The sequence below is a fragment of the Dipodomys merriami genome, unplaced genomic scaffold, assembly GCF_024711535.1.
Source record: "Dipodomys merriami isolate MVZ:Mamm:240054 unplaced genomic scaffold, mDipMer1.0.p SCAF_1, whole genome shotgun sequence".
NCBI lineage: Eukaryota > Metazoa > Chordata > Mammalia > Rodentia > Heteromyidae > Dipodomys > Dipodomys merriami.
In genome coordinates, this window is record NW_027202270.1 from 78,374,515 (window position 1) to 78,396,629 (window position 22,115).

Here is a 22,115-nt window from a genome sequence, read left to right on the forward strand (position 1 = left end):
GGCTTTATTCCTTGTACCCTTACAAATCTCCTGAAAAGGTCATGATTTCTCTACATCTTTGTCAATACTCATTATCTTTTGTTGTATGACAGTAGCTGTTCTGAGAATTGTGTGATCACTCTCGAAGGCAGTTTCTTCAAAAAACTAAACATAAAACTACCCTATCATGCAGTGAAACCACACTTGGGCATCTATCCATTATATTATGAATAAGTATATGGTAAAAACATTTGTGCATCCATGTTTGTTGATGCACTATTTACAATAGACAAGTCATTAAAACAGCTCAGATGTCCTAGAAAAGATGAGTGAATCAAAAAAATGATGCACAAACACACACATTTACACATATGTATATGTATACATATGTGTGTGTATATATAATATGTATATATGAAAGAAAAATGCTGTCATATGCAGCGAAATAGTTAGATTTTGAAAATATTATGTAAGTGAAGTTCATCAGGCTCACAGTGACAAATAGCACATTTTCTTTCATATGTGGAAGTTAGATCTAAAATAAAAACATATATGAAAATGTATACAGGATTATATGTATAGAAACACAAACAAATAGACTAAAGAATGGTATACTCAGGAGAGGAGTCCAATGATGTAATTTCTCTGAACAACTCAGTGTTTAACAAAATGGCTATTGTTTAACAAAAATCAGGAAGCTGAAATGGGTCTGGGTGGGCTGGACAAAGGGTGGGGACACGCAAAAGGAGAGAGGAAGCAAATGCAGTCATTACATCTAATGTACATTATGTAAAGTTTAAACTACGTAGATAAGGGTGTGGATTAGGATTGGAAAAGTAGAAGAACAAAGGAAGTGGTGACATTGATCAACATGTATTCTACTCATAATCTGATTTGTGGAATTGAAACTTCTTTGCACAGCTACTTAAAACTGAAAATAATGATAAAGAGAAAACATACACAGGCAAATATATTATCATTGTAAGTGTATAAGAGCAGTAGTTACTAGAGTGTGACTCCTATATGCCCTGGGATTTTGAGAAGAATAGCTTGCTTTTACTGAAGTAATTTACAATTGCAGGATTTCTGTTGGAAAACTCAAATATTTCTTTTTCTTGACCTAGAACTCAAGGTGACAACATTCTCATTGTGGGAGTAACAAAACTTTGTTGAGAATTGTATTTGTGTGTGTAACTGCAGTTTATATAAGTATAATAGAGAAAGAAGCAATTGAGACTTAAGAAATAGTCTGTGATGAAGTGGCTCAGAAAGATGACATGCAAAATCCTCTCTAAATCTGATTTCTATGAAAGTACTAGCAGAGAACAATCTACATATTTTCAGAGAATTCTCCCACAGATTGTTGTTCCGATGGCACTTAATAAGGTACTTTGCTATTATAATCATCATACTTTATATTTTAGTTATCTTAATTATCTGAGAGGTCTAAATTTTATTTTACTTCATATCTTGTAAAGAGCCCATAAGATATATATGGAAAAAATTAATAAAAATGTAGGAACACCTCAAAAAGGAATGAAGAAGTGGGCTTCCATCAAATTAAAATTTCTCCCCAAGAGAAGAAGTAATTATTAGAATCAAGGTATAATCAACAGAATGGGAAAAATCTTCACAAGCCATTCAGCAGTTAAAGGACTAAAAAATTAATCAGTAAATAAACAATAAGTAGTAAATAAACAATAATCCAAATAATAAATGACCAAGCTAATTGAACAAAAATTTCTCAGAAGAAATATAAATGACTAAAATAGAAATGAAGAAATTCTTAACAGTCTTAGCCATTGTTTTGCCCCAGTCAGAATAATTATTATCAAAAAACAAATTGTGTCAAGGGCTTGTAAGTAACTTCATACATTGTGTGGTAGGAATGTAAACTAGTACAATTACTATATAAATCAGAGTTTACTAAAAAAAAAAAAAAACCAAACTAAAACTAAAAATAGACCTATCTTATGACTCTATTATCATAAGATGCCTGGGCATATACCCAAAAGAGAGTAAATGAATATAACAGAAAGGCATCTACATATCCATGTTTGTTTCAGCTTTCTTCACAATAGCCAGACTATAAAATCAGCCTAAGTACCCAAGAACTGATGGATGGATAATGATATGAAACTTTGGTGTGTGTGTGTGAGTGTGTGTGTGTGTGTGTGTGTGTGTGTGTCTGTGTGTGTGTGTGTGTGTGTGTGTGTGTGTGTGTGTGTGTATGTGACTCCACCATAAAAAATGCAGTTGACATTTGCAGGAAAATGGATGGAATTGGTGGTTATTATGTTGAATGAGATAAGCCAAGCTCAAAAAGGTAAATGTCACATAGTTGTATAGGCCAAAAATAATGTTGATGATGACGGAAATAGTTATGATAATGCAACACTAGTATAAACAGCATAGTGAAAATCATCGTGTTATTTTTAAAGTAAGAGGTGGGGGAGGACAGAAGTAAGAACATGATGATGTGAATAATTTTAAAGCTCACTATGAACATAGTGGTATATGGAAATACCACAATGAAATCTCCTTAGATTACAAATGTATTTGAATTCAAAAATAAAATTTAAAGAGCTTGAACAAAAGCCACAATTTGTTTCTTCTAGAAGCCATAAAATTGGATTTTGTATGTAATCTGTTAGTTGTTAGAATAATTAACCCATTTACATTTATTATATTAATGACATGTTTGGTTTTCTTCTTTCATTGAGTGTTTTGTATGTTTTATTTGTACTTTAATTGTCTTTCACTTTTACAGTTGGCATATGGACTGTGAGTCCTTTGATTAAATGTACATACAAATTGGCTTGGAGAATGTACATCTTGTTATTCTACTTTTTTTGACATCTGGCTTTTCCCACAGCTGAGTGCACTCACATTGCTGGCAGGGTAATTAGAATTTTCTGTGTAGCTGCTGCTTCCGAGGTTTGACATTCATGGGTCAGCCTATAGTAAATTATATTCAGTGCTGTAGATTGCTCATTTTGTGTATCTCATTTGAAATAAGTTATTTGTTGAAAATAAAACATACTTGTTATATTACATAGTCTTCTTCAGATATAAATAACATAACACACCTTAAATCATATACATATATTGATTATCTATTGTGTTTTCTGTGCTGATCCATGCAAATTTAGAGGGAAAAGAAAGCAAAATATACCAAGGTTTCATTGTTTGTATGGAACTTAAATTACAATTGGCAAGTTCTCTCTCTCCCTCACACATAATAATAAAGTAACTCAACAATTATCATTTAAATTCATCCAGCATTGTATATATATATATATATACATTTTAAAATTTTAAATGAAGAAAATACGTGAATGTTATAGAATCAGAAGTAATCAATAATAATTCAGCCTCATTGTCAAGAGTTGAAACCAAACTTCCCATAAAAAGGACTTCCTTCCCAGTGGGTGAATAGTGGACAGTGGTATGAAGAAGGGGTAAAATATACATGGCAGGTTCATATCATGGCAGGAAATTAGAAAGTCAAATCAGAGGTGTAATGAAATTGGAAATGTTTATTTGGTTACATAAATGAATCTTCACATATGTGTCAAGCACTTAGTAGCTGTATTTATCTAGGTTCTTTGGAAAATGAGAATCAATAGTGTGTTACATGTAAATCTGTGTAAATAATTTATTGCATATATACACTTATATAATGTATATGCATATAAAATACATTATATATTATATATATATATATATATATATACTTATGGAGAATGAGAGTTTCTGGATTGGATAAGGGCCACTCCCACTGAGACAATATGGTTTTTATCAGTCTATGAATTTAATTGTTAATCTCATCCAAGAATATTCCCTCAGATGCCTGGAATGTTTAATTATATAGCTGGGCACCTAATAGCCAGTCAATTTGACATATAAGATTAGTGATTTCTATACCCAGAGAGCATTATGGAGGGCAGCCTACAGCAGGAACATGTCAGAGACGATTTCTATGTGAAAATAATACCAGAATTAAGTTCTAAGAGACAAGTAAAATCCATGAAGGTAAAGAACTCAAGCGGGATGGGGATGTGGGAAGAAATGGTTCCAGCCAGAGGGAACACAAAGTATGAAGACTTGGAAGAGAAAAAGAGTTGGGTGTGTTCAAGAGTTGTAACTGTTTCATGTTGTTAGCAGATAACATGTGAAAGGGGAATTAGGGGAACTGAGTGGAAAAGGTTGGCCCAAGTTATGAGTATTTGGGGCACTTCATTCAGAATTTTGGACTATAACTTCAAAGACAGGGGAATTTAAAAATGATTTTCAATAGGATAGTGGAAAGAAAAATTGGGTTATAGATAGAATGACTGAATTCAGGGAGAATGGTTGGGAAATTCTTAGATTAATTTGCTTGAAAAGTAAACAGTGACAATTAATTGAGAACAATTAAGACATTAATGCAAAAGGATACAAAAGGGTGCTAAAGGATGAATTTTTGAGAATTTTAACCTGTGGAAATAGCTGAAAATTGATTACAAAAAGAAACACAGGAGGAAAATAAGCTTCTGGGCCCGGGGAGAGTTTTGGGGAAAGGTATGATAGATAGATAGATAGATAGATAGATAGATAGATAGATAGATAGATAGATAGATAGATAGATAGATAGACATGCACACATATGACTAAGTTTTTTCTCTTCATGACATTTTCCTATTGAGTTTAGAATAAAGTTGTCATTTCTTTAAGATCTCATGGGCACATAACATTGATAAATTCACTATGTCAATAAAATATGTATAAATTTACATATTTGAGGATAAAAATTTTTTATTGAGCTATCAATCCCATACAAGGCCAGACAATTAACAATGATAAAGTTTGTTTCAGTAACAAAGCCTTCCACAGAGAGGGAGATTTGGATGCCTTTCAACAAAATAAATTCCTTTCTTCTCAGATGACATGTAAACTGATGTCATTTCTCATTCCATCAAAGAAAAAAAAAAGAAAAAGAAAGATGAAACTTGCTATGGTTTGCAGTATTCCTCTGGTGCTATTCTTCCTCAAAGTAATCTAAAAAAAGACATTGTGAGCAAACTTGTATTTCCTCTGCCAGAAATGCATGCCTGGCCATAATGGAAGCCTTTCATATTTAGCTATTTAGATAATGGTTTCTACATGAACTTTCATAACATTTATTTACTGCTAAAAATGACTAGACCTACTGCTGTTGCCAGCTAGGAATCTCAGTGGTTAGATTTCATACTACATTATCTTAACTTCATAAAGGTTGCTCTGAGACCTGTGTTACCTGTCAATACTTCAGGGCAGTGTGAAATGCCCTGGGCAGGTCAGTTTTGAATGTTTACAGTTATGCTTGCTTGCTTGCTTGTGAAACATGTCAGCCTCATTCCAAAAAGACCAGGCTCTGGTTATAAATATTTCAACTCCCCACCCCAAGATTTTAGGGTGTATCAGCCACATTTTCCTTTCCCCTCCTCTCTGGCTGACTGATTCACACACTTCTCTGTATTGTTGCAGCAGAAAAACAGGTGGAGACTGCCAAAATCTCAAGACAGGCTTTTTATATGCTCATGTGAGTAAAATAGTAAAATATGACTTAGGTTGATGTGCTTAATGAGTTTCATTGAGTCGATGGGCTGATCATTCCGTGGGGGATGGGCACCTCACTGTGATAGGTTCCTGTGGCTGCAAAAGTGATTGATGATGAGATGGGCCTGGGGGAATTTGAACTCACAATGGCTCTGCTCAGCAGAGCTCTGACTCCTTGAAGTCTTGCCACTTCTTCTGGTCCCTACATGCTGAGTGGGGTTTCCCTCAGGTTGAACTGGTTAAACTGGCTGAATCACAGCCCTCTGGAGCTCTCTCTTCTATCCATGGCCTGAAGGGTGGTTTCTGCCCTGGCAGAAAGCTGTGCCCACGTGCTTGCCTTCATCTGGTCCACAGTCAGTGCCAGACACAGCCAGACAGGAGTGAGACATGGCCATGGACAGAACAGCTGGTGGCTGACCTTGGTCTGCTCAACAAATCTTACTTCCAGATTCCTCCCAGCCCTTGGCAAGGATTTTAGACCAACGTTGGGAACTTCACTGTGGTGGCCAGAATACCGAGAACCGGATATGGCTGTGGAAGAATCCCCTAGAAAGTGGACAAAGGTAAAAATAATACAGTTATTCAGATAAAATTATGATTTTATTTTTTATCATAATCTTCTTATTGCCTAAAAGGCTAAACAGAACTTTAATTAAGACAGCAGAAGACAAGAAAACAATTTTGCTATTAGCAAGCAGAGACATACCATTGCTGCTCTTAAAACTAACAGCAATTCACTGCTTTCTTTGTGAGCAGTGATATACATAATTGCAGAAGATTCCCAAATCCTAGAGAGCCTCAGAAGAGCTTCTGTTTTGTGGGGAGGGGACATGAGCTCAACCTCCCGGCCTTCCACACTCAGAGGGATTTGTTTCCTAAAGGTAGTACTCTATCAATGAAGCCACACCTTCAGTTCCATCTCTTTGCTGGCTTATTAGAGATAAGAGTATCACAGACTTTTCTGCCCAGCTGGCTTTGAACCATAATCCTCAGATTTCAGCCTCCTGAGTAGCTAGGATTATAGTCGAGAGCCACCAGCACACAGCCAAATTGCTTCTATTTGAGTCCACATTTTAATTTAATGTTTACCTACATCTATGCTTCCTTGCTGAGCATGGAGAAAAGGAGAAATGGAACAAAACTGGTTTTTCAAAGGGGCATAGGAAAATGGCATCATTTGCAGAAGAGGTAGAAACAGATAAGTGTTATGATGAAAGTAGTAGATTCTGAGTAAGAAGTAATGGATACCTTTCTATCTCTCCTGCCTGCCACAGTGCTCAGTTCAGCACAATTGTTCATATTTGTTGGAAGTTGTGTTCTGGCGATGATTAACATGAATGTGAATGATATATGCACACCTGTTCTTTTGTTTTATGAACGGAATCTCCACGTATTTATTTTATGCATCTTGAGATATAGCCCAGGCTGGCCTAAAAGTCATCAACCTCCTTCCTCAAATTCTCTGAGTGCTAAGATTATAGGTGTATATCACCACACCCAGTTGAACACATCAGTTCTTTAAGAGATTTTCATATAGGTTGTGTATTCATCTATTCACTGTGCAAAATGGCTACTACATGGATCCAGATATACGCTTAATGTATATTCTTGTCATTCTAAGCATCACATCTGACAGTTTGCATGGGTAATCTAGAAAGCAGATTATTTCCAAGTGAGGTGCTATTATGTTTAAGGATTGTTCAATGTCTTAAAAGATGAGCAAACAGAATCAATTATTGTTATTTTTATGGTATGAGGGATCAAACACAGAGCCTTGAGCATGGTAGGCAGGCATGCTACCACTGTACTATACAACCAGTCTTGAGACAATTATTTACAGATGTAAATTTGCTTCATTATATAAAACTATTATATAGTTTAAATATGATTTATATGTAAGGCATCTCAGGATAGTTTCAGAATATTCTAGAAAATTTTGTCCTACTTGGCTAGCTTGCAAGGCTCTCCATTTCTCCATTTTCCACCCTAGTGCCCCTCCTTTCACGGGACTGGTTTGTGCTGACTTTGCTCTCTTTGCCCATACTAACTTATTTCGAAATGGCTCATGGGTTATAAATCATTTAAGACAAGAAAGAACAATAGTGTGCCATCACTCATTATAACCAATAAAACATTACCAATACAACTAGTACTCCTCTGTTTCTATCCTCAGTTCTGGCTTCCTTTAAATACCCCAGAATAAAACTACTATGTTGGATTTGATAACTATCACCTTCATATCATTTGTTATAGTGGTATTTAATGTGTATGCATGCCTTATTATTATGCTCTGTTGTTTCCCATGCTTTACATTTTATAAAAATGCTATTATACTATATGTGTTTTATAACATATTATCCCAATAGTTTCACTCATTATCCTGTGGGTGAGATTCATCCATTATGAATTTATGTATACCTTCTCCCACAGATAGACATTTAGTATGCTTACAAATTTCTTGCCAAGGAGTTCAAGACAGATAATAGCATTAGTATTTGGTGTGTCAGGAGGGATGAGGGGATGATGGGGTGGGGGTGGAGGTAGTAGGAGGAACGGATTAGTAGGAAAATGAGTGGACTCCTGTTCAATGTATGCTTGAATTCTAGTGCATATGAAGGAATTGGTGAGCTAAGTTTTTGTACAGAGATACTACCAGCATGATATCCCATCCTTTTCTCTTCCTTTTTACCAATTGGACAGAAGAGCCTTGTAGGACTCAGGAACAGTCAGACTGCTTTAGTGACAAACAGTCTGAAGACACAATGCAAGCTTTTTACCATTGTTGGGAGCAAAAGGTACTTAGCACCCAGAGTCATGCAATCTCTTGTACTGAATAAATCACTAATCTGGGTAGCTTCCTACCAAACTATTTAGAGAGAGCTATTTACTGGCTATCATTTGTCACTATAAACCATTTTTTTTCTTGTTTCAAACAATGTTGGCACAATCATATCTACTTATGTGCACATGAATGAGTCTTCAGGGCATATAGGTAGGAATAGAATTGTTGCAGTGTAGGAATTAAGCCTTATCAAATTTATTGGAAGTTACTGTTCATTCTTCAAATAATTGAACCTAAGTAAAGTAAAACCTAAGAATTTCCATTGCCCTTCACACTACCTAACAACTGGTGTCTTCTGAATTAATTAATTCTTGCTTTTTCAGTAGAAGTTGTAAAAATGGTATTTCAGAGAAGTTTTTTTTTATTACAACTGAGATTGGGCATATTAATTTATGCATGTTACTCATTATGTTTATTATTTTATAAATTTTTATACTTTTTTATATTTTCCTGTGACTTGTTTTCATATATATATATATATATATATATATTTTAGGGGTGGTGGTCTGGTCTTGGGGCCTGAACTCTGGGCCTGGGCGCTGTCCCTCAGCTCTTCAGCTCAAGGCTAGCGCTCTACCACTTGAGCCACAATACCACTTCCGGCTTTTTTTCTTTTTGTTTATGTGGTGCTGAGGAATCAAACCCAGGGCCTCAGGCATGTAAGGCAAGTGCTCTACCACTGAGCCACCTTCTCAGTTCCTCTTTTCTTATATTCTTACAACATATTTACAATGACATGTTATAGTTTTCAAACACTGTCACTGTTTTGCTTACTTCTTTCAACTTTCAAAATGAATTAATAGTCTCTATCAACTGCAAATGGTATTTGTAATCTTGATTGTCAACTTGATTGGATTGAGAAAGAACACCTCTCAGCCTGTTTGTGAGGAACATTTCCAGAGAGGATTAACTAAGTAGGGAAGACCTGCCCTGAATAATCCCACAAACCAGTGTCTAAACAGAAAAAGAAAAAAAAGCCCTCTAGTACAGACATTTTTTCTGTGAGTCCCAAGAGTGCATGGAATGAGTAGTTTTGCTCTGTCTCTTACTCCCTATCAAGATGGTCAGCCTTGGGCTGGAAGGGTGGCTCAGTTGTAGAGTGCTTGCCTTGCATGCCTGAGGCCCTGCTTTCGATTCCTCAGCACCACATAAGCAAAAAGAAAAAAGCCGGAAGTGGCGCTGTGGCTCAAGTGGTAGAGCTAGCCTTGAGCTGAAGAGCTGAGGGACAGCACCCAGGCCCAGAGTTCAGGCCCCACGACCAGACCCAAAAAAAAAAAAAAGATGGTCAGCCTCACCAAAGGCCCCAAGCAGCAGGGCCAAGGGACCATAGATTGAAGTCTTACTAACCATGAGACAATGTAAATCTTTACTCCTTTACATTGTTTTGCTCAGATGTTTTGTCACAGTAACAAAAATATAAACATAACATCTGTAAGAATTGTCTAATTTCTAAGAGCTATGCTCTTAATTACTGTGTTTTGTTTTAGTTTGTTTTTCTCTAGTTTTAAAAAAGATTACCTTGACAATGCTATCACTCGTATCTCTTCCCTTTCTGAAAAAAATTCTCATATAAAATCAACAATGAAAAGTATAAGTTGTTATGTCGAAAACAAACTTTACAACTTTGGTGGGGGGGGGAGGGTTGGTGGAGGAGTGGAGGGAGGATGGGATGGGAAGGGGAAACAAAGGAGGAGGCTACAATGCTTGATAAGAAATGTACTCATTATCTTGCCAATGTAATTGTAACCCCTCTGTACAGTATTTTCACAATAAAAAAAATCTTTGCTGTTGTACAATATTTTAGGGTCTAACTTTTATATGTTTCCCTAATTCAACAATATTATTTGCCAACAGATTTTCATATGTATTTAAAAATTCCTTTGCTCATTATTCATGTCAGATTTTCTGGAGTTTCTTTTTGCTTATGTGGTGCTGAGGAATCGAACTCAGGGCCTCAGGCATGCAAGGCAAGTGCTCACTGAGCCAACTTCCCAGCTCTATGATTTTCTCTTCCACCATAACTTTTTCATAATTTTCAACTTGATTCTTTTTTCTGTTTTCCATAAATTGTTTAAAAAATTTTACTTTCCAGTGTATAAATTTTATCTTCCATAGTCTGTCCAAATTTCTTTTCAAGCCACCTATATAATGGTCAATCTAAATAATTTTAACTATATTTCAGTGATGATATTTTGACTTCTAAATTCCAATTTTGGCTATGTATATCAGAATATTACTGTTTGTATAAATTTGAGTCCTAAACTGACATGGAATAATTCTATTGAAAATTGTTGGTAATATCTGGTGAGTGAAAAGGCTGGTTTGATACATTTGAGAAATAAAGGTCTAGGGTAACATATTATTTGACTTTTATAAAAACAACAAATGAATTTTGTTCCATAGTATTATTTTTGTACCAGGAAGCTTTTTTATCTGGCTATTCATGGGCTATTGATAGAGATAAATCTCTGCATTACCTTTATTCATAGGTGAGTACTTTTTTTCCCTTAACCCACCATTTTATGAATCATCTCACCTTTCAAAGGTCTTATATTTTTATGAGTGTTTGAATTCTAATTTCCCACCACGTGGAGGTTATGAGTCTGGGATAGGAAAATTTAAGTGTCTGGGATAGGAAAATTCTTTCACTAATTACTGATGATCCAGCGTTAATTTTTCGATGATGTTTTCTGCTCCCTTTTATGTCATACAGTTTGAAGGCAGGGCCTATGCTTGCTAAGCATGTGCCATACTACTTGAACCATTTCCTCAACACTTTTTTGCAAGGTTTGTTCTCAAAATAGGGTCTGGACTCTAAACTTTCTATTTGTTTTCTTTTGTCACTGAGATGATAGGTACATATCTCCCCAACCAGTTATTAGATGACATGGAGTCTGAAGAAATTTGATATCTAAGCTGATTTCAAGTACTATCTTCCAATCTCTGCCTCCACCTTAGCTAGGCTTGAGCCACTGTGCCGGGATCTGATTCCTTTGCTACATCCAATCACTGCTTCTTAGAGTTCCCTACATGAGTTCCTCATTCCTTGGCCAAATTATGCCTGCCTGCCTGCCTTCCTTCCTTCCTTCCTTCCTTCCTTCCTTCCTTCCTTCTTTCCTTCCTTCCTTCCTTCCTTCCTTCCTTCTTTCTCTTTCTTTTAATTGCTATTTTAAAGTTATATTAATTTAACATTATGTTAATTTTTACCGCAAAAGTGATGTACAGAGTTAGTTACATAAGTCAGATAAAGAGTACATTTCCCCCCTCTTCCTCCTTCTTTTATTTTGTTGGTCATGTGGCTGAGCACTGTCCTTGAGCTCTTTTGCTCAAAGCTAGCACTCTAGCACTTTGAGCCACAGATCCACTTCCAGTTTTCTGGTGGTTAATTGGAAATAAGAGTCTCATGGATGTTCTTGCCTGGGCTGGCTTCAAATGTGATCCTCACATCTCAGCCTTCTCAGCAACTAGGAATATAGGCACTAACCACCAGTGTCTGGCAAAAGTACATTTTTCGGAAATGTACTCAATACCTTACTCATATAACTGTAACCTCTCTGTACAGTATATTTACTATAATGAGATGTACAAGACACTGTTGAAAATAAACTTTACAACTTCGGTGGGGTGGGGGGTGTAGTTGTGGAGGTGGGAGGGAAGGGATGGTAGGGGAAAAACAAAGGAAGAGGCAACAATGCTCAATAGGAAATGTACTCATTACCTTGCTCATGTAACTGTAACCTCTCTGTACAGTATTTTTACAATAAAAAAACGTACAAAAATTTAAAAAATTACCTATCCTAAAAAAAGAGTATATATATTTTGAACAATGTTGTCTAATTAGTTGCTTATATGCACCTCTATAATTCCAGTATTTTCTTATTGTTTCAGTTGTCTCTCCGGTCATTATCTGGTTTCAGTAATGACACCTTTCCTGTTGCTCTTTCTTTGGTGTAGACATAGCTCATAGACAATCAATGTACTCTTAAGAAAGTGATCTGATCTCTTATCTCTGCAAGCTAGGTTTTGCATTGTTTTCTATGTCATCCTTCTCAAAATCATATCTTATGGCTATTCTTGCCATACCTTCAGTATCTTCTCACTGAAAAAATTTAGTGCAATTAATTTTTTACTACAACTCTCTGTTGGTGTGACTCTAAGCTTCGCCCTTAATTTCCTCTGCTATCCAACCATCTACTATGTCTTCTCTGATTTAATACTATGCCTCTGTCTGTTTTATGGATCATGACACCATTTTAAGCTTTTCTGTCTGCTCATAAAGCTGGTATAGGATCTGTTTGCTGACTACATGGTCAACCCTCCTCATCCACAATTTTTGTACTTGTGGACTCAACCAACACAGAGCCAAAATATGAAAAAGGAAAATTACCGTACTATACCTTTACTATACATGCCAACATTTAAAAAATTATTATTCCCTAAACAATATAGTATCACATCTATTTTGATTGCATTTATGCTGTGGTAGGCTATAGAAGTAATCAAGAGATGACTTAAAGTATACAGGATTGTCTAGGTTGCATGCAAATCCTGTGGCATTTCATGTAATGGATTTATTCACCCATGAATTTTTTTTAATTTTTTAATTTTTATTGTGAGAATACCGTACAGAGGAGTTACAATTACATGGGCAAGATGACGAGTACATTTCTTATCAAGCATTGTTGCCTCCTCTTTGTTTCCCCTTCCCATCCCTTCCCATATTCCTTCCATCGCCCACTCAGTCCTCCCCCCACCCCCCACCGAAGTTGTAAAGTTTGTTTTTCGACATAACGACCTGTACATCTCATTGTTGCAATGGGTCCACCTCTATCCCTAGTTAAACGATCTGTTTTTTCCCTTCCCCTCCACAAATTATACCAACATCAAATACAGTGAAAGCATGGGTTATACTGTGGGGGGAGGCTCATACAAAGCAACAAAGAAATCATCTTATAAATATGTTAGAAACAATTGCATGAAAGGAAAAAAAACAAAAAAAAACATTTGAATACTTATCTTGGGGTTCATTCCCCTAACATCAACTTATCTGACCTTTTCTGCTTGACTCAGACATACACTAGTTATTGCAAATAAGGGAAACCCTGGGACCTATGTTTCTTTGGGCCTGACTTACTTCACTTAATATAATTTTTTCCAAGTCTTTCCACCCATGAATTTTGGTATTCAAAGGAGTCCTGGAATCAGTCCCTAGCAGTTACCAAGGTATATATGCGTGTATTTTAAAACATTTATCTTTTCTTTGAGTGCTACTAGTTTGGGGATTTTTTTCAGGGCCTCATGCTTTCTAGGCAGGTATTCTACCACTTGAGACATACCTCACCCCTTTTTGCTTTTTTTTTTTTTTTTTTTTTTTTGCTAGTCATGGTGCCTGAACTCTGGGCCTGGGCACTGTCCCTCAGCTCTTCAGCTCAAGGCTAGTGCTCTACCACTTGAGCCACAGCACCACTTCCAGCTTTTTCTGCTTATGTGGTGCTGAGGAATTGAACCCAGGTCCTCATGCATGCAAGGCAAGCACTCTACCACTGAGCCACCTTCCCAGCCCCCTTTTTGCTTTCTTTATTTTTCTTTTTTACTTTTATTTTTAACAATGTTTATATTATCTTTAAGTAGTTGTACAAAGGAGGAGTTGTCATTCACCAAAGCAGTTTATGATACTGTGCATTTTGATCACCGACACCCTCTTCAACAATCTCATACACCTGCTTCCCACCTCTTCCCTTATTGTAGTGTATACAATAAATTCTTGACTATATTGTCCCCTTCCCTCTTCCTGTCACTGTCTACTCCTTTTCCCTTGCTCTCCCCTGTAAGTATCAATTTCTTGGTGCTTATTTTGTTAGGCTTTGACTTAATCTTTCTAAAAAATTTTACTATTTGAGCTCTCTATACTGTGTATTATGATTCAGTTAATTCATTTAGAACTGCTTGCATACCACCCAGTGTTCACTTATAGATTTATAGGCACATTCTAGCTTCTGCAAATAAGTTAAAATATTCAAATGTTTTTCTTTGTGTCTGGCTTACTTCTCAATACAATTGTCCCAAATCTTCCCATTTCCTTATGGATGGTACAATAACATTCTTTCTAATGGAAGAGTAAAATTCCATTATGTTCAGATACCACATTTCCTTGATCCATTTGTCCATTGAGGGGTATCTGGGCTAATTCTATATCTTAGCTTTGGTAAATAGTGCTTCAATGAATATGGTTGTGCTGATGGTTTACTATAGCCCTGTTTGTGCATGATTGGATCAATGCCCAGGATTGGAATTGCTGGGTCATAGGGCAGTTCTATGTTTAGTTCTTTGAGGAACCTCCCTACTGCTTTCAAGAGTAATTGAACAAGCTTACATTCCCACTAACAGTGTAATAGAGTTCCCTTTTGGCTGCATCCTTGCCCGCATCTGTTATTATTAGTTTTCTTGATAACTGCCATTGTAATTGGAGTATGGTGGAATCTTAACATTGTTTTGATTTCATTTCCTTTATGGCCAGAGATACTGAACATTTTTTCCATGTATCTTTTGACCATTTTTACTTCTTCTGAAAAGTCTCTCTTTAATTTATTAGCCCATTTATTAATTGGGTTGTTGTTTCTTTGAGGGTTTATTTCTTTAGGGTTTAATTTGGTGAACCCTATATATGTTCTGGACATTAGGTCCATATTCATTGTAGAGCTGGTAAAAATCTCCCATTCTGTGGGCTTTCTCTTTAGCTTGTTAGCTATGCCCTTTGTTGTACAAAAACAAACTAACTTTGATGCAGTTCCATTTATCAAGTAGTTTTTTTTGATTTGTTGAGTTTCTGGGTCTTACCTAGAAAGTTTTGTGCCGAGGAGTCCTAGTGTTTCCCTTATCCTTTCCTATAATAGTTTCATCATTTCTAGCCATTGAGGTCTTGGATTCATTTTGAATTGAAGCTGGTGCAGAATGATATATAAGGATTCAGTTTCAGTATTCTGCATGTAGACATCCAATTTTGCTAATACCATATGTTGAAGAGGTGGTCTTTCTCCTAGCCTGTGTTTTTGACTCCCTTATTGAATATTAGATGGGTGGAGGTCTGTGAGTTCATTTCCCGGTCTGCTATTCTTTTCTATTGGTCCTCAGGCTGATTTCTGTGCCAGTACCAAGCTTTGTAATAGGATTTGAACTTTGGTATTGTTATTCCTCTAACACTGTTCTTCCTGCTAAGGATTTTTCTATGCAGGGGGTGGGAGGTTGTTCACATAGAGCCTCACCTTAATTCTCAGGCTGACCTAGTTCATGTTCTTCTTATTTAAGCTTCTTGAAACACTAGGATGGCAAGCAAGTGCCACCATGTCCAGTTTATTGGTTTAGATGTAGTCTCACTGGCTTTTTATTTATTTATTTTTTTGGCCTGGACTGGCCCAATCCAAAATCCTCTTGGATCTCTAGATCTCTGCCTCTCAAATAGCTGGAAAGAGAGCTGTGAACGATTGTACCTGGTGTAGAATATTCTCTCTTTGCTCTAAGTTAGTAGGTTAAAAAGTATCTTTTTCATCAAAGGCTAGTGGCTCACACCTGTAGTCCTAGCTTTAGAAGGCTGATATCTGAGGATTGCTATTTGGAATCAGCCCTGACAAGAAAGTTCATAAGACTCTTATCTCCAGGTAACTAGCACAAAGCTGGAAGTGGACTTAGGGCTCAAGTGGTAGAGCCTAGACTTTAACAAAAAATGTTCAAGGACAGCACCTAGGCCCTGAATTCAAATCCCAGGACCCTCCCCCCAAATAAACCCTCTTTTTCATCTTGATGTGTGTGTGTGTGTGTGTGTGTGTGTGTGTGCGTGTGCGTGTGCGTGTGTGCATGCTCGTGCACGCGACAGTCCTAAGACTTGAACTCGGCCTGGGTGCTGTCCCTGAGCTTTTTTGCTCAAGGCTAGCCCACTGCCATTTAAGCCCACAGCTCCACTTCTGGCTTTTTAAAAAATTCTCAATTGGAGATAAGAGTCTCATGGACTTTGCGACCTGGACTGGTTTTGAAGGGTGATTGTCAGATTTCAGCCTTCTGAGTAGCTAGAATCACAAGCATGAACCACAATGTCTGGCCCTTTTCACTTTTTTGTTTTTTTGGGTCTGGTCATAGGGCCTGAACTCTGGGCCTGGACACTGTCCCTCAGCTCTTCAGCTCAAGACTAGCACTCTACCACTTGAGCCACAGTACCACTTCCGGCTTTTTTCTTCTTGCTTATGTGGTGCTGAGGAATTGAACCCAGAGCCTCATGCATGCAAGGCAAGCGCTCTACCACCGAGCCACCTTCCCAGCGCCCCCTTTTCACTTTTTTTAAAACAGTACTGTTGCCTTTGGTAGCCTTCAATAAATTAATTAATTTAAATTAATTAAATTAAGGTGCTTATCTTTATTACTCCCAGGGTCATACCAGACAGGATTTATTGAATCCCACTAAATTTCATTTTAAAAATGAAGATCAGCATAGGAAAATTGCTAAGACTACATAAAGAGATTCAGTCTTCATCTTCAATTTCAAAGAGTGCTTTCCTTAGTCTCTTATATTATCAGGGTGCCCTATTTCTGTATTGGATCCTTTCGTGGACTCATGGTTACATGACTGGAGATTTCTAGACTCTCATAAATGGTCTACCCAGAAAACACCCAGGATCCTTCATGACCTAGGTTATGTGGTCATTAATTTTCCACCTATCTCTTTTTTCTTTTCTACCCTAAAATTATCACACTGACTAAATTAAAACAGAGGTAGGCAGTTCTATGGACTATTATACCAACTTATAAATATTTGCAACCTCTGCCAACTCCTCCTTCTTTTTTCTCTGTCTGCATGTAGGTTTAAGCTTTAAAATAGAAAAGTACAAGATATCCAACTGAACTCAAATTTTAGACAAAGTAATGAATAGATTTTTAGTGTATGTCCCAAAATTACATGGGGCATAATTACACCACAAAAGTCATTGTTTATCTGAAATTCAGATTTAACTGGATATGCTGTATTTTAACTGGCTACTTTATGTCTACACTACTCCTACCTTCTTGTTCTTTGTCATCCTAATCGTCTAGAAAATCTACTAAAGTTTTCTGTATGCAGAAACGAAGAGTCTATAAAAGTGGTTTTCCTTGGAACACAATCAACACAAGATTCCCTAGCTTGCAGAGTTTAAGCAGGGAGAGGAAGTGAATAGTGGCAGGATAACGCTTTTTAAGATATGGAAATACAAAAGCAGGACTGCAGTGAAAAAATCTCATCTGGGTTTGTGGAAGTTTACTAGTGCAGAGAGTATGTTTCTGGTGAATTTTCCAGTACAGCTAACATTTTGTGGCAGGCACATCTGGGTGACACATTCTGGAAGTCAGTAGGAATGCCTGGGAGAAAAACCTGCCTGTGTGTATGTGTTGAGTTAAACAGCTCTTTGTTATAAGGGAGTGGAAGGAAGCCCTGAATATTGTGTTGAAATGCAAACTAATTGATGGACAGTGTAATCACCACCTTAGTTAGCACCCTGGGACTCTTCAACCCAGCCAAGCTGTAAATTTAAATGGAAACCTAAAGGATAGCACACCGCCCCCAGCTCTTCATTCCATTACTCATATATGAAATATTCAGCAAGTAAGAGAGCGGCTTACTAGATAATAGCTGCAGAGGAGCCGCACTGTGATTGAGGGAGGACTGAGGTGGCTTCTAACAATCTCAATCTAACCATGCACAGATAAGAGATCCTGTTTGAAGGATTAAACGCTATGTTTTGCTGGAGATGAGGCAATTTGCTTCTGTAGACTGAGTAGCATGGTGATCTCTTATCTCAGACCTCGGGCTGGCCAGTGTAGTCTCCTAGAGATTATGAGTTTGGAGGAATGATGGATCTATTTATGAGCCCAATCCATCAAGGTATGGTTATCTTTTAGATGCCGGGCTCTCTGCTGTCTTCAAGAGAATGCAACTTTCCTAATCAAACTGACTTGAGTTCAAATCCCACCCACCATTGCCCCTTGAGGCATGATGTAAAGTTTCTAAACCACAGTTTATTTGTCTGGAAAATGAAGCTGATGTTATCCATCTCTCCAGGCTCGGGTATAGAATAAGTGGAATTTTAGATGCAGACTACATGGGATTTATTAATTGTATCATGAAATGTCACTTCATCCCTTCTCATCCCTGTGATGTCTTATATTCAGTTCTACCTGAACCTGATCTCAGGGATATTGAAGATCTTCTCAGAGCCTAGGATTTCCTGATTAAATTTCTGACTCTTTGGAGAGTGCTCTGCAGATGAGGAGCATGCTTGTCTCGAGCTGGAAGTAGCAGAGGGCTTTATTCTTCCTCTTTAGTCAGTTGGCAGTGACTGCCTGCCTTAAAGTATTGAGAGAGGTCATGCGGCTGGCTAGAGTGTGGTGAGAACATGCATCAAGGCTGACTGACAGGGGCTACCATTTGCAAGGGAGGGGGGGGGGTTATCTGTGCTGAGTGCTGGGTAGGTTCAGTGTTTGGTCAGGCTGTGAAGGAGATGAGATTTGTCTAATACATTACTTCTGCTATTTTTCCCTCTGCTTTTCGTTCCATTTCCCCCAGTTTTAGTAGTCCAAGCATACTGTGTGACAGCAAACAAAGAATGCACTCACTCACTTCTGTTGGGATCTGGAGACATTTCCTTCTGAGAAGAGTTTTAAGAGAAAGAGCCAGCTAGCTGCTCTGTGGCAGCTGTAGCAACCACGGTCACACTGTACACTGTGCCAGGGGACCTAATCTGTATCTGAGAAAAGGAAGATTTTACTCAAAACCACCCATCAAAGCTTTTATAGCCCCAACTTCCAAAAATAGATTCAAAATACCTGAAGTTATATATTAACTTTGGGGACCTACCTGAGTGAATCATTTCATAATTTTAGAAAAGGCCAAATAATGCCAAATATCTTCTCCTTTTTTTGGCATTGACTGGATTCTCCCTTATCACTGTTATTTGTCTGTACATTAAATATCTGTTAATTAGAACTCTTTTCTCAAAAGACACTAGAATGGTACAGCAATGGAAGAGATTGCTAGAGAACAGAGGAAGAAATAAGGAGAAAGGAGAAAGGATACCATGATCTATAGGAAACATGAGCTTCTGGGAATAGATGAAGTGGAAGGGTTAGCAGAAGGAGGGATGGGAACTTACCTCCTTTAGATACCTGGATGTTCTATTGAAACTTAGCTTTTAATTAGGAAGGAACATTGCTTTCTCTGATTGCTTTTGGAGAAATTTTACCAAAAAAATGAGACATCAATCAAGATATATTGTACTCATACACTGCTTTGTTAAATGGCAACTCCTCTGTGCAACTACTTAAAGGTAATAACAGAAAGAAAAAAACCCTAAAAAGTATAAAGTAAATAAAATTGCCTCATCAGTTCACATTAAGACTTGGACCTAAGATTTTGGTGCATTTCCTTCTAATCATGTTTTTTCCCTACACTGATATTTACAAATTTGCACCTATACCTCTTCCTCTTTTTTTTTTTTTTTGGTGTGTGTGTGTGTGTGTGTGTGTGTATGTGTGTGTGTGTATGTGTGTGTGTGTGTGTATGTGTGTGTGTGTGTGTGTGTGTGTGTGTGTGTGTGTGTGTGTGTTATTTGGGTTTAACCTCAGGACTTTCCACTTGCTCAATAAGTGCTCTACCACACCTTTAGCCCTCTTTACCTTTAGTAACTCTTTGGCTAGGCTCTTGTTCTTTTGTGTTCAGACATTTGTCTCTGGTGTAGCTAGGATGATAGGTATATACCACTGTTCTCAGCTGCACCTCAGCTCTTTGTTTAATATATTTTATTTTTTAATTCACCCTAGGTTACAAAGTGATCTTCCCTTGTTCTTGCTTTTCTTTTAACTCTCTTGCTTAATGTCTAATTACATTGAGTCCTCAGCAATGTAAGTTGCCAGAAAGTGATTCTCAGCAGTTTCTGAGAAGTTAACAGAGGTTTGTTCTTATAAGTACTCCAGACCAGGACCCTCACGGGTTTTGCTGCCCTTTATAAAACTGGCTAGATCCGCTGCTGCCCATGTGATAGGAGACCTGTGGTGATTCATCCTTTGGTGACACTGACATCACCACAGCATTGCTCATCTCAGGACCTTTCCTTCTGGTTCTCACAACAGCCCTTTCCAAGTTTCCCAGTGTACAGCTGAGACCAAGCTTTTCCAGAAGAACATACTAAAATTTAGAGACTACGGAAAGAAATCTAATACAAACAGTGAGTTACCATTGCTTCTAAATGCCCATTCTTCAAGTTCAACTGACGTGAGCCTGGAAGGAAAAGAAAGGATATCCATCCTAGGAGTGTTCAAGAATTATTTTATTCACATTTCATTTACTCTCTTAATGTTAACACCTTTTTAAGAGTGATTGATGACAAGAACTTTTACTCCCTTCAGAGAATGGATCACCCCAACCACAAGGTAGGTAGTCTTCTGTTGCAGGGAGGTGATAGAGATGGATGATTCAGTCATAGTTATCCTAGAGAATATTTCCTCAAGACAAGTTACTTGCTGCTTTAATCAAAACATGGAGCCCAGCCTGTCTGGGGCCTGGGGGGTGGCTCACGCCTGTAATCCTAGCTACTCAGGAGGCTGAGATCTGAGGATCACAGTTCAAAGCCAAACCCTGCAGGAAAGTCTGTGAGACTCTTATTTCCAATAAACCACTCAGAAAACTGGAAGTGGCACAGTGGCTTAAGTGGTAGAGCACTAGCTTTGAGCTGAAGAGCTGACTGAGGGACAGTGCCCAGGCCCAGAGTGCAAGCCCCATGACTGACAAAAACAAAACAAAAGAAAACAAAACAGAGCATGGAGCCCTAGCTCCAGATCTCCTTCAGTGTCATTTGACGTTCGGGTCTATCTGAACTGACTGGAACTAGACCTTTTGCCAATAATCATTCCAGGAACATTTCCTCCCTCCCTGCCTCGCCTCTCTTTGTCCATCTCTTCTTATCTCTTTCTTTCTCTCCCTCCAGTACTGGGGTTTGAACTCAGGGCCTAGGAACTGTCTTGGAGCTTTATTACTCAAGGATAGTGCTCTACTATTTCAATCACAGCTCCACTTAGTTGGAAATAAGAATTTCAGTGTTTCCTGCCCAGGCTGGCTTTGAACATTGATCCTCAGATCTCAGACTCCTGAGTAGCTAGGATTATAGGTATGAGCCACCAGTGCCCAGTTTACCTCTCTAAGAGCAAGCAGTGGTTTCAAGATCCATGGCCATTTAAGTTCTTGAAGAGAATTTTTACTGATTTGTATTTCCAAGTCTATTAACATGCATATGTGAAAAATCAATGCCAGTATTAAATATTATCAATTTTAAATTTGCAGATTATATGTTCAATTTTAATGTGTACTTCTTTAATTATCTAGGCTAATATTTTTATGTTTATTAGTGATTTATTTTCTTGCTTTGGGGATTTTATGTTTCGATCCATGTTCCTTGAGATTCTTTGTTTTTTCTCATTCATGTGTTGTGCCTTTTATAAAGAAATAATTCTGCCCATTAATCTGTCACACTGTGTACAAATATTTTTCTAGCTTGTGTTTTTAAAACTATATGAATTTCAAATTTTTATAGCCAATATATTTTCCTTTGTGATTTATTTCACTGTTTTTAAGATGGAAAATTTATTGCTAACAAGAGAAAAATACATATTTATATATTTTTCACTTTTTGTATAAAACCCT

General features: G+C 37.4%; 1 protein-coding gene across 2 annotated transcripts in view; it reads left to right on the plus strand.

The window, feature by feature from the left end:
* Window positions 1-22,115, plus strand: part of Nckap5 (NCK associated protein 5) — a 959,972-nt gene that overhangs the window by 18,526 nt on the left and 919,331 nt on the right. Inside the window, exon 2 of one of the 2 annotated variants that reach the window (XM_070024260.1) lies at window positions 6,008-6,122. The gene's annotated coding sequence lies outside the window, so the exon portion shown is untranslated. Of the gene's footprint in view, window positions 1-5,988; window positions 6,123-22,115 lie in introns of those variants that run through there. The other variant, XM_070024269.1, reaches the window with a different exon arrangement.